We start from the raw sequence: 14,124 nt of genomic DNA, 5'->3' as shown, positions 1-14,124 counted from the left end.
GTGCTTCCCTGGCATATATGCAGCCCTAAATTCAATCCCAAGTACCTTAAAAAAGAATTCAGAGACTTGAAGGGCAAACTAATTAAACAGAACTGAATACTAAATAAGATAATAGAGGCTACACTTAGAGAAATTTATTTTAGTGCTCAGAAATGATGATTTTGTTATAGCCCATTTCAAAAAGAAGCAAATTTTGATAAAAGATTTTAGGTTTCAGAGTTAACTTTGAAGTAAAAGTTCAATCTTTTGTAAATTACAAGAAACTAAAAGGATATTAAAAATAAAGAACGATAACTTTGTTTTTTTGAGGATCTAAATGAACAGATCACTTGAATTTTCCATTTCCTTGGTGTTCACTAAAAAACTACAACTGTTTAGAGAGAAAATCACTGGTGGTTAGAAATTTCTTTTAAAGAAGGCATAAAAGGAATAGAAGAGATGACTGACAATGACATATGTATCCAAGAATGTATGTTGCATATAATAAAAACACTACTACTTTAGTAACATTACTATCTTTAAACAGGAGTCCAAAAATATATTAAAAATACCAACACAATTGCTATTAATTTCATATTTAATAAAGGTAATCAATACACAAGAAAGTGAAAATGAGTTTATTAAAAAGATTTTAATAAATGTACAACATCAGAGAGAATTAATTCAGGTAGTTTTTACTATTTAAAGAAATGAAAAAGACTGTTGTCTTTTAAAATATTTTTTTTACTCTCTTATAACATCATATCCAGTAGTAGAAAAAGAATAGTTTAGTGAAAGAGCAAGTTTATGATGAAAGCAAAAATCAAATAGGTGAGACAAGAAAGTTTGTTTTTTGGTGGCGCTTGGGATTGATCCCAGGGACTTTTGCATGTGAGGCAAGCACTCTATCACGTGAGCCACATCACCAGCCCCCAGATAAGAAAATTTCAAGGTAGGGGTCATACTATGATATACTACTGGAAAAAAGAGTCAAGTATAATATAATTTATTAGACTTAAGACACATTTGTTTATTCTACTTTCTCCAAACCAGAATCTAGGTACCTTTAAGAGTAAGGTATGTTAATATTCTATCCATTTTTGTAATAAAATATGTTTTAAATCTTTTTGTAGTGGTGCTCTTAAACTACTAAATACTATAGGTATTTCCTGGTTTTCCCACATCCAGAAAACTAGCCAATGGCATATTTGGTGTTTGGTAACTAAGATATTATAAAAGATTTTACTATATAGAATATTCATGCTGTAGTCACTATTAACTGTAGGTATAAATTAAAGAATATCCAATGAAATATAACAACAAATTACAAAATTGTGCTTAACTGCCCAGGGCCATTTGTTATGTCAAAATAATACAGCATTATCATTGTGTCCAGATAGAATAAAGGCCTTGATTTCCCCTCAAAAGATTTCCATATTCCTATAATGGAACAAGAGATCATCAGGAGATGTACCTGGATGAAAAATGTCCTTCAATGACCAGGAAAAGAAATAAAGAAATTCTAAAGATCTTAGACTTTAAGCAATGGACCATATTCATAACTTCCATAGATTTCATTGATTAGTTTGGCTGAGATTTTGAAAGCTTCATTAGTAATATTTTCTATTTCTAATATGTTAAGAGGTTTAATATCAAGCATGCAACTGGAAATACAGATAAATAATCATTAAGGGAAAAAAATTACTCCCTTCAGAGTTTCATCATCATAATTCTTTGTATAATGCATTATGCTTTTTAAAGCACATCAACATTTATTAATTTAATTTGACCCTCACATAAGTTGTGTGAAGTAAGCAAAATACAACTATGAAGATTTTAAAGATTAAGAATCTGAGACACAGAAATCAAGCATTTTGCCTACAATAATATTACATTTACTTCTATTTTTCCTTCTGATACCTTTAATTTCTTCATTTTTACATTTTATTACCTTGTTGAAATCACTATTATACCTATAATTTATGGAGTCAAATCAGCAAGTACTTAACAGCTAAATTCTATCTGCAAGGCACTACTTCATGTACACTTGGCATTATAATTAATTTGTAATATCAAAAAAAATGAACACTGAACAAACTGAAACTTACGCCTAAAATTTTACCAAGGATATCGGCTGCATGTCAGCCCTGATACAGGTTTGGCCTATAGAGTTTCATCTGATCTCAAACTATACATCATTTGTAGATAAGTTTTTCTGACATGAAAGGCTAAAAGATCATCTGAAGATTTAAGAGAACAGTAGAGATGTCTGGTGGCAAGTAATACAAAATTAAAGAAAATGTAAATGTAAAGGAAAAAAGCAGTCTTCCTGGATGCCAACAACATTCAGAAATAAGAACTCATTAGCTTCAAAAGTAGCCATAATATTTTAAATACTTAATTTATTCACAATATATATTCAAATATCCTGAATTTTATTATAATCCATAAGTAGAATTTTTATTGTTCTTAGTATAACTTGTCTTTTGCATTATTTGCTTGGCATTTTTACTCTCTTTTCACAATTCCTCCCACAGTTAATCCATTTTAACAATTTAGTGTGTATCTTACTATATTCTTCTCCCTTTGCAAATAATTCTACTATAAAATGGACACATACATAGATATCACATATAAATACACATATTTGGGAATTTTGTCATTATTATTCAAAAACTGAATGTTTCACATACTTTTCTATCCAGGGCTCTTCACACTCAACAGTAATTCCTGGAAATTCTTTCAGATCACCTGAAAGAACTTTAATTCACATCTTTAAAGACTACATTGTATTCTATGATCTGATTTTGCTCATAAATACACCATTTATTATTATAGTACCACTTTTTGTCTCTTTTCAAAACTTTTAACCTTAAATCCTATCTTGTTTGATATCAATGTTACCACTCATGTTTTCCTGTTTTTGTTTGCATTGTCTTTGTATCTTTATACCCATCATTTTATCATCTTTTCTTTATAACTTTTTCTTGTAATGTCTGACTTAGGTTTTTAATGTAATCTGACATCATCTTTTAATGGGAGAATTTAGTCCATGTTTATTAAATGTAATAGTTTATAACACCTAATTTTATAATTTAAGACAATTACTTTATTTTTGTTATTGTTTTCTCATTCCTCTTTGTTTGAAAAAGTGCTTATGCATTCTATTGTTTTCTTAATATGGAAGTTCTAAGTGATTTTCTATTATCTTCCCTTTTCTAACTCTATAAACAGATATATGTGTCTGTTCATTATGTGACAGTTTTCTTCCACCAAGATTCCACACCTTCATTTTCTCCTGTGATCTTTAGAATACATTCCTTTCTTTTTTTCTTCCTTTCTTCCCATCCTTATCATTTTCCTCCTCTGACACTTCAGCTACCCAGCCCCTCCTGTTTCAATAGGACGTGTACTACACTTAAATTTTTTCTTACAGAAAAAGGATTCTTTTATTTCGAGGCCCTGAAATTGCTTATTTTAAATATTGCTTGATACCTTTTTAAGATGAAATTTTACCTACATTCACACATGCAGAATTATATGTAAATGTTCATTATTATTCACTATTTTCTTCATTGTCTTCATCCTGAAGACTTCGTTGAGGTTCATTTGTTGCTTGCTTATAATCTATTCTCAGGCATTTTCTCAGATGGGGTGTAATCATTATATACTCTCAGCTCCTGCATATGTCTAAATGTATTTCACCTTAGGTCCAATTGATGACTGAGATTTTTGGATTATATTTATTTCCTTTTTGAAATCTGCAGTATTTTATCTTCTAATTTCCAGTATTGTGGATATGTAGTCCTATGACCCTTTGGTATACTATTCTTTACAGGAATTTGTTCTACTTGAGAGTTATATTTCAACTGACATGTAGAATTCCGAACTTTATCAGGATATGCCTGTTTTTTCTTTTGATCAAGACCATAAATTAGTAAACCCTTTAAATTCATGAACTGATTTTTCTTAATCTCAGATAAATTTACTTTTAACATTTTTAATTATATTTCTCCTTATTCTAAGTTCTTCCTCTGTAATTATACTATTATTCATGTTTTGATTTCTATATTTGCAAAAATCTCACCTTTTTATTCAAGATATTGTTTTATTTTATTTTGTGCTTTGATATGTTTCTTGCATTTGTCTTTTAGTATATATTAATTCATATTTCTTCACCTTTTCTTTTCTTTTTTTTTCCAGTACAGGGACTCTCTACCACTGAGCTACATCCCCAGTCCTTTTTTTCATTTTTTAGTTTGATACAGGGTCTCACTAATTGCCGACATTGACTATGAATTTGCAATCAATTACTGGCATGTGCCACCATGTCCACCATATTTCAACAGTAACCATGTTTTCCTTCCAGTGTCCACTAAGTTGTTCAAATGAGGGTTTTTTTGTTTTGTTTTGTTTTGTTTTTTAGTACCTTAAGTTCTCCTAATTTGTTTATTTACTTGAATTTCAAGTTCCGGTTCCTTCTGTATTAGTCAACAATAACTAGATGTCTTGGGTGTGTATTCTGATTTGCCTAGATAATCTTTCTATCTCATTTTTCACCTGGATCTCCACAATGGATTGTTAAGTTTTCATTGGTAACTTATTGGAGCTCAGGTATGTTGTGAGAATCCTAAATGAAAGAAAGCAGGTTGTACAAAGCAAATATTGACTGTCAATTCCCTGCCAAGGCACATGAAGGAAGAACTCCATATTGTCCTATCTCTATTTCTTTTTAGCCGCAAAGACAAAAAGGAATCCATTCAGCTATTTTGACTTTATACCTATTTGGGGAGACCTGGATTCTTAAAATGTGTAAATATTCATCTTCTTCCTTAGGGTTAACAGACTTCTGAAGCCCAACTTCATCCCAATGTCTGCTGCTTTCTGATGCTGACTATGGACTCCTATAGTTTTTTTCCTAGTTACTTGCCCAATTGAAGGTATAAAATTTCCAGAGCAATATTTCTCTTTCAAGGTTTCATGTTCACAGATTGCATCAGCCCTTTCATACAGAAAGGTAGGAAGCTTAGAATCAGAAGTAAAGGGAAAGAGAACAATATATATATATATATATATATATATATATATATAAATTTGTTTTTAAAATCCTCCATTTTAAAATAGTCTGTCGGTGGGATGAGGTATATAGGTCTATGTTTGAACTTTATTATTATTATTCCCCAAAATCAACAGTTTCTTCAGAAGACATATTCCTGAATACAGTATATAAAAATTACAATATTTTTGTATGTTCTTAGATACTGATCTCCAAATAAACTACAGCTATTAATCACTTTATGTAAGCTTTAATGCAATTCCAGTTTTAATTATTTCAGAACATAATTATCTTTTTTTTACACAATTTCAAATAAATTTGTTTTAGTTTCAGTTAGTAGAAAAACAAATTATGATTTTGGACAATCAAGTAAAATTCCCAATATGTACCAGCAAGTCCTATAAATATGAAAATGATGTCACTATTATTCAGGGAAAAAACATGTGTCCAATATGTGGTTTACATGATATTGCCTTTAATATTGTTTATAGTCCAATTATCTTTTTTACTTTCTAGAAGAGCTATGAAAATCATTAATATTAAAATATTTAACTTGAATTGTTTTCTAAATAACTCAGATGAGGTAAAATTAACGAAATATTTTTAATGATGTTAAATTTCATGAACTTTTAGGAATTAAAAAGCTCATATGAAATGTTCAAAATCTCAATTGCAATCTACAAGGTACAAAAAGGACTGCGGTTTGTTTGTCCTAGTATCCAGATAGGAATCACATAGGATATGAAATTTGGGTTTCATCTTTGAATCAGTAGGTAATATAATTCTGTGTACTCTATTCAACACAATATCCTGAATTGATTGTAGTAGATTTGCTTTACCATTGATAGATGATGTCTGATATATTTCTTTTCTGAATCACAATAAATATACTTTTTTATTGAACTTCTGCCATGATAGAATTTCATTAAGTATCTAAAAGGATAAAAGATCATAAGCTTGTGTAAAAATGTTTGAGTCTTGGAAAATTACAGAAAAGTCTAAAACAGGTAATAATTTTCACAATACTAAATCTGAACCAGAGTTAGCTGAAAATAAGGAAATGTTTAGGCTAAAAAGCAAAAACTAAAATCATATTCCTCAGATAGACTTGAAAAACAGCTTGACAACAACATTTATTGAATCCCTCCTGAGTGACAAATATCATACTAATACCATAGCCACCAAGATGAGTAAATTATGGCATCTGTCCTTAAAAGACCACATTTAGGGTTGGGGTTGTGGCTCAGTGGTAGATCGCCTGCCTGGCATGTGTGAGGCCCTAGGTTCAATCTTCAGCACCACATAAAAATAAATAAATAAAGGTATTGTGTCCGTCTATAGCTAAAAAATTTTAAAAAAAATAGTGTGGTATAAGTCTGTTACGTTTCCTAAGTGAAAAATCTCAAAGACTTTGAGTTGTGAGTTAAGCTGCACACAGAACACCAAAATGAATCAAATTCACTTTATACTAGAACCATCTATTTTTGCATAATAAAACTCATCATCACACATAAAATAGAAAGTGTCATCATTACACATATAAAAGATATGCATAACCCAAATGTACAGAAAAAACACTACTATTTATTTTTGCCTCATATACACTTTGTTTCAAATTGTAACTTTGCTACAAATGTTGAGACTGTCATATAGAATATGTGAATTGGAAGGATCTGGAATCCTGTTCACTTTTTCCTGTTTTGCTTCTCAGCTCAAAAGACCCCTCTATGTCATGCTCTAGAACAAGAAAGATTAAGAGTACAAGTTTTCAAGGGACTATATCTAAGGGCCACATATATAAAGGATGGTGAGATATAAACAACATAGCTGTTAAGAAGACTAAGTACCATAGGATATCAAAAGAACAAAAATAAAGATTAGATCTAAAAATGAACCTGAAGAGGAAAACTTATCATGCTAGAATTGAAAGTTGATGACTTTCACAATATAAATTTCACAATATATTTTTTCAGTGATATAACCATATGAAGCCTGCAAAATCATCCTTGCACTATATACCACAATGCACTAAAAATAAGTCTGAATAAAATATCAGAGATATTGTGACAAGTAATGTAAGTGATGGTAAAGCATTTTCATTCTTTCATATTAACATATGTAACATAGTTCAAAAATAAATATTATCTCTTAAAAACCTCTGAAATCTTTAGTACCTTGTAGATAAAGGATACACAACTATAAATACTTGCTTTGAGATATACTATCAAATAAAATTAAACTTTTCTTTCATTATAGTAACATACTAAGTTTAAAAAAAAAACTACGTGAGCAAAGTCTAGACTATGTTCCATGCTAATCTTGGAGGAGCCTGTTTTAAAATCCATACACAAGGGAAGAGATCAAAGGCTAAATTACATAATGAACCAATTAAAATTAAGATATAAGTTATTTCTTCCTCATATCCATCAAACCCTCAGGAAAGCTAACAAATATTCTCTTGTATTTGAAAGCTAAATTCCGAATAGACATTTTTAAATGCCCCTAAGAACAGTTCAAAATTGGATGGCACAAAATAGGCACTCAAAAATTGGTTTACCAGTTTGTTGTACTAAATTAGAGACTTTGTAATATGCTTAAACATGCATAAATTTAGGCTACTATTGATTCTTGTGTTTTCTGTGCCAAAAGCATAGCAATCTCTGTACCACAAACACTACATGGCCCATATTTATGCCAGCTCTTGGTTTTTGAAACAAATAAAAGGGCACAAACAACAAACAATAAACATAAGGGCCTTCCAAAGTCAGTAGGATCTACTAGTTTGAATATGCTATTTCTGTTCTACCACATCCTGTTTCCCTATGATACTTAGTTCTTGATTATTCAGTCTGGTTTGATTTAGTTTTTCTTTTTGACTTCTACCTTCCCAGTACTCCCAGAATTTAACCTTTCCTTTGACCTGCTCCTACTCACAATTTCCATAGCCTGCTTTAACATGTTACCCAGTTCTACATTATCTATGGCACCACATCAGAAGGCAGCTACTGAATCCATTCTCTGTAAAACCTTTGCACAAATTCCCTCAGCATTTTTAAATCTAGACTGGAGAGTTAAATTGTAAAAACCAGACTCTCCCATAGCAACCCTTCTTCCTCCCACTTTAAACTCTCTGACTTTGTGCCCTTCTCTAGAATCTTCTCCAAATCAAATATGCCTTTCTTTAAATAAAATTACCAGTACTAATCTGAACAAGTTCTGAGGGAAAACAGACCCAAAATAGTGTCTTGATTGGGAAGTAATTAAATTTATGTCCTCTAGAGCTGGTCTTGAGTTTGAATTCCCATCTGTTACATACTAGCTATGTGACTTTGAATAAGACATTTAATTATTCTTTCTAAACCTTAACTTATCATTGAAATTGGCATAATAAAGGTATCCAACTACTATGATTGTGGAACTAACTTTAAAAAATACAGATATAACCAATATTTTATTCAATGTAAGCTCACAATAAAAAGTTGACTACTGTTTAAATGCATTTAATTTTCTTTTCACTGTACTTCCCTCTAAAAATGGTGCTAGTGTTTTTGACACCAAAGTCTGTAGAAAACAGTCCACAGGAATTCCTCAATACACATGCTAGGTTTCAGTCAACACTCCCAAATCAGTTTCACTTAAGCTCATTTAGAATATCTTTCTCATTATGTGCATGTACTGAAACACTCATACCACTTTTTGTCCCAAATGAATTGATCTCAAATTTTTTGCAACTTCTATTAACTAGACACTTAATAGGCTAGTTTTATATTCCCTAATATATTATAGAATTTACAAAATATTCTGTGGGGTGATTTATAAAATGTTGTATGATCAGTACCAGGAACATCTGAGGCTGTGGGTAGATGTCGGACAGATGTAGGAAAGGCAGAGGATCCAGATTTATATAAATTTCTGCAGATTTCTGTTTCTACTTGTGAATAAGTAGCATTTGATACATTTTAGCTTCTCATAACCATTTATAATAGTAAAAGAAATGAATCAATTAAAATAACCTAAGTGAAACTTTAACTGAAAACATTGAGGTTGTCATAAATATAGATCCATAAAGTATGTCCACACAAATTGCATACAGTTGTTTTTTCTATATATGACAGGACAGTGTGTGCAAAGTCTATTCTAACACAGATTCTTTCCAGTATCCCATATCAAAATAAATAGGCAAATTTGTCTGCATTACCATTCCTTCTAAGAGAATCTACTTCTGAATGGGTATAATATAGAATCAAAAATCAAATCAGTAGTTAAAATTCCAAATTCCAAATTTTCTAAGATCCATATAGAGATAGTTCTTGATGACTCAAAGTATATTTACTTACCACCTAAACAAGAGAGGTACAAAAACCAAGTTCACTTTCTTCCTTTGGAGACATATTTATTGAACTATGTATTTTATGGAATTATAAAATGAGTGAATTCATTATTATCATTATTTTCCTTAGGCAACTTTATGCTGGATGAGATGCAAAGTATTAAGTTTATAAATTCAGTTACTAATATAGCTTCCTGAGTTAAGGTGAGTTGGTGAAAAATTCATGTAAACTAATAAAGTTATTATATTTACCAAATGCAAGGGATTATAAGCACTTAATATTGTATCTGCAGTGCATAACTATAGATAGTTATAAATTATGCTTACTTTATTTTTTATTAGTTGCTCAAGACAATACAAGGATCTTGACATATCATACATTTGATTCAAATGGGGTATGAATTCTCATTTTTCAACGTGTACAGATTGCAGGATCACATTGGTTATACAGCCACGTTTACACATACAGCAATACTAGTGTCTGTTGTATTCTGCTTACTTTAAAAGCAGGTATCATTAAAATAAAAACTATCAAAAAAACTAAAAGAAAAAAGCAAAGTCAAATATTTTACATGTGAATACTTTAGTTTTTCCTGATAGTCTAAACTTCACCAACCAGTATCACTGCCTGCAACTAAAAAGATTCAAATGTTGATGAAAACATCAGGGACATATAGCAGAGATCCACACAACTATATGACATGCCCCAAATCATACCACTAGTTAGTGGCACCACTCAATTTAGATCAACCTCTACTAACTCACTCTTACACCCAAGATTTTGACAATGTGCAATAAAATGAAAGAATTCAATTTAATATATGAGATTAAAAAGATGTTTTACCCTCAAGTTAAAAATTTACGTAAAGACTTCTACCTCTTTAATTACATAATCTTAGGAAAGTAAGTTTAAAATACAATAAAATTTTTTTTAAAAAAAACTGATTAGAAAAAATAAAAACTTAAAAGAAAATTTGAAGTTTTCCTTGAATCAAACTATGGTAAAGCACATTTTTTCATATCTAAAGGAAGCCAGTGATTTATTTTGGTGTGTGTGTGTATGGGGGGGAGGGAGAGAGAAAGAGAGAGAGAAATAGAGATAGAGAGAGAAGGGAAGTAGAATATGGTAGCTATGTTTTTTATTTTGTAAATTGTTAGAGGTTCTTTTGCAATGGTAACCTGTGTTCCAAGAATAAAGGTACACATAAAATGAATTTCTGATAATTTATAAAGCAGTGCAGTATAAATAAGTAAATCTTTAGAAATTTACCAATGACAGTAAGATAATGGATCCCAAGAATTTTAAAACTACAAACCCAGATCTTTTTAATCTTATGTCGAATTAGAAAGAACACCTCTAAAAAAAAAAAATGTCAAAATTGAAGAGATTAAATCAGTACACCTAACTCTCTAAACTGTGTGTATATTTTTCCTGAAGTGTATATTCATGAGCTGACAGTAAAGACAGGCTGCCTGCTTTGACTATAGCTTTGTTTACCTTATACTGTCAAGAATGGATTTTGACACAGTATTAATATTGCTATTTTTATTGATATAATTAGCGCTGCTATAAATAATTCCATGGCCTGCCATATCTAACTATATTATTGCAATCAGCAATATTAGAACTTATTCTTGTTATATAACATCTTAGAAATAAACTTCTGGCCCAAAGAACCAAAGTAACCTCATAACATGGAAATTACTGAAAAAACAACAAAAAAATTGCTCTGTCAATAGAGACTACTGTTTTGTGTACAACTTCACTAAACAAACTAGTTTATATTTGTTTGAAACTAAAGTTTCTCACCAATCTGCTGTTTCAATTTCACATCACACCATATTGTACCTAAAACAGGCAATCTGGAATCCTGTTGCTACATTTTTTCCCCCCAAACAGCTCAGGAATGAGACTGAAATATAAGGCTTGAATCTATAAAGCACAAAAATTAAGACACCCAAAATCAAGAATGGGACGATAAAATAAGCTTGCCTGAAACTGTATAATTGCTAGTGGGTGGTCAGTCCACTTGTGAATTTTTGATCATTACATGAAAGCAAAATCAAAACATATTTTAACTTGCATCTAGAACCCATCAGCTGTGACAATAACCTTATCTAGACCTTGAATCGTTTGTTCATTAAACAAAGTGGGGTGACTGACCCAGTGCATATTCAACATAGAGTATGAAGGCCAAACAAAATGACAATACAGTTCAAAACAAGTTTGTGGACATTTTAAACTAGTATATTAAAACCTTTCTTTGTCTCTATCACCAGTTGACAGATGGTTAGCCCTCACACAGCCTAGTATCTCTGGCAAAGAAATGACTGTGTCTAGCCAATAACACCCCAAATTTTGACTTAAAATGCACTGTACACATGCTTAGACTTACCTTACAAATATGAATATTAATAGAATTAGTCATGCTTATTTTATTACTATAAAAAGCTTGACAGATGTCAGGATTTTATCTTTTGAACTATGAATAACTCGTTTTGAAACATTCATCTATCTTATGTGGATTCAGGTACTATGAACTTCTCATTTCAGATCGTATTTATTTATGCACAGCTTGGTAATCACACTTGAAGAAAACTTCCAAAATAGCATGCTAATCATCCTCCCAATAAAAAATTTACAAAGATTTTACTAATTTTTGTTTTATGTTACTCATAGGAAAGTTCTGGTAACAAAGCATGTTAAACAAAATTACCTGGGAACTTTGAACACATTCCATATCAAGGACCACAGGGCAGAACTGAAATTATTTATTCAGTACCAAAATATCTTTATTTAGAAACTGCTCATTTATAAATATATTCTCATACATACATAAACACACATTGTTTAACCACCCTTGTTATAATTAGGTAACGTTCTTAGTTTTTATCATTCTATTAACCATTCTTCCACTTTGCCTTTTAAAAAAAAAATTCAGCTAAAGCAATTCATTTCATGTTGTAAAGTCTTCATATCCTCCTGAATCTTCATATTTATAGCTTTCTTATGATGACAAATCCTCTAAAATTCATTAGTATGGAGGTTCATTCTGCTACATATTAGCATAAGGAGAGATCCTAATATACACATGGAGATACAAACCCAGCATCAGAGGATGGGGGAACTGGGAGAAGGAAGAGTGTGTATAAAATAAACTATCCCATTTAAGAACTAAACTTGTATTTGGTTAACAAAGTAAGACTCTCAATGATAGAGAAAAATAAAAATCAGTACTTGTTCTTTAGGAAGAGTGAACTACTGCCCTGCATGGTGAATGCCTGTAATCCCAATAGCTCTAATCCCAGCAGCTCTAATCCCAGAGGCTCTAATCCCAGTGGCTCAGTAGGCAGAGGCAGGAGCAAGTTCAAAGTCAGCCTCAGCAATTTAGCTGGATGCTATGCAACTCAGTGAGACCCTGTCTTTACATAAAATACAAAATTGGCTAGGGATGTAGCTCAGTGCTCAAGTGCACCTGAGTTCATTATCCATTAACCAAAATAAAAGCATGAACTAGGTTTTAGAAAGGTGAGATACCCACTACATGAAGCCACAAACTCACATACACTCATTTGTGAGGCACCAAGTTTCCTTCTGTTAGAACCTAGGATTTTTCCACCTACAGATGAAATGATTAAAGTAATGCTAAAATCTTCTGTAATGTTCCTCTTGCATTACAAATGGTCTATTAAATCAGAGATGTGCCAATCAAATGCTTCTGGAGTTTTTTAAAAAAGGTTTAAATAACAAAGTTTCTTCTTTTTTTTTTTCTTCAGTCTCTCTTTTTCTAGCTCTTTAATGCCAACTGTAAATTAATTACAATTTTCATCTTATTTTGTTTAAACCACAACTAAAAAGATTGAGGCATTTGATTTTTCAGATATATTCCTAAAACAAATCTTAACCAAAAATTAAGATATTGTAGCAGTTGTTTTACCAAACTTTGCTAACAAGACAATGCTACATTTGAAATTTACAGTAAATTTCAGGACACAAGATATTTTTAAATATAAAGCAACATTTTTATTTATTTTTAAAAAATGGTTAAAATTGTGAAAAATATAAAACCCCTATCTGTCAAAAAGACTTACTGAAATATATGGAGATGTTTCATGACAATAACAAAAGGTACAAATATAAATAAACTAAACTCTCCCTTTCCTATAATTTGCAATTGGTATACACCTTTCTCTCCTTGAAACTTCTCTAAGATCTTTCAAATCATAGTTCCTAAAATAAGAAAGCAGCTAGAGTTTAAAGTTCCACCCAAAAACCTCACCTCCTAGCAAAGCAGAGTACACAAACTGTATGTAATATTACAATGTAAGTTCCACAAGGGCAGGCAATTTCTGTATTATTCACTGTCAATATCCCAAGTGTCTAACAATGTCTTTAACAATTTGATGATTTAACCATCCACTACAGAAAAACATGATTATTTCAGAGAATAAAACAGAATCCATTTTGTTACACTTCCACATTCCAAATGTTTTAAAGTGTCTCCTTATCACTTATTCTGAAGATATTTGGGATAATTTGAAATTCATTCATAAATTATAGATCCTTCACAGGAATTTGGTTATAGTCCTATTGCTCTTCTAAATTAAAGTAATTATTTGGTCTAGCCATTTTTCTAGGAAATCCAATTTTATCAGAAAGCCTTCTGAAGACTTTCGCTAATGAGACAAAAATAATTCATTTAAAATTGCTTTTCCCTTAGATTTTCTTCCTTATCCAAGTAGTCAAATTCTTATTAAA

The 14,124-nt window shown here is 30.9% G+C and overlaps 1 protein-coding gene across 13 annotated transcripts in view; it reads right to left on the bottom strand.

The window, feature by feature from the left end:
* Zbtb20 (zinc finger and BTB domain containing 20) overlaps positions 1-14,124 on the bottom strand; it is a 793,227-nt gene that overhangs the window by 776,472 nt on the left and 2,631 nt on the right. The window lies entirely within an intron of this gene.

This window comes from Ictidomys tridecemlineatus, chromosome 3, assembly GCF_052094955.1.
Source record: "Ictidomys tridecemlineatus isolate mIctTri1 chromosome 3, mIctTri1.hap1, whole genome shotgun sequence".
In the NCBI taxonomy this organism is placed as follows: domain Eukaryota; kingdom Metazoa; phylum Chordata; class Mammalia; order Rodentia; family Sciuridae; genus Ictidomys; species Ictidomys tridecemlineatus.
The sequence above is the reverse complement of the archived record's forward strand: the minus strand, read 5'-3'. Positions and strand labels throughout refer to the sequence as shown.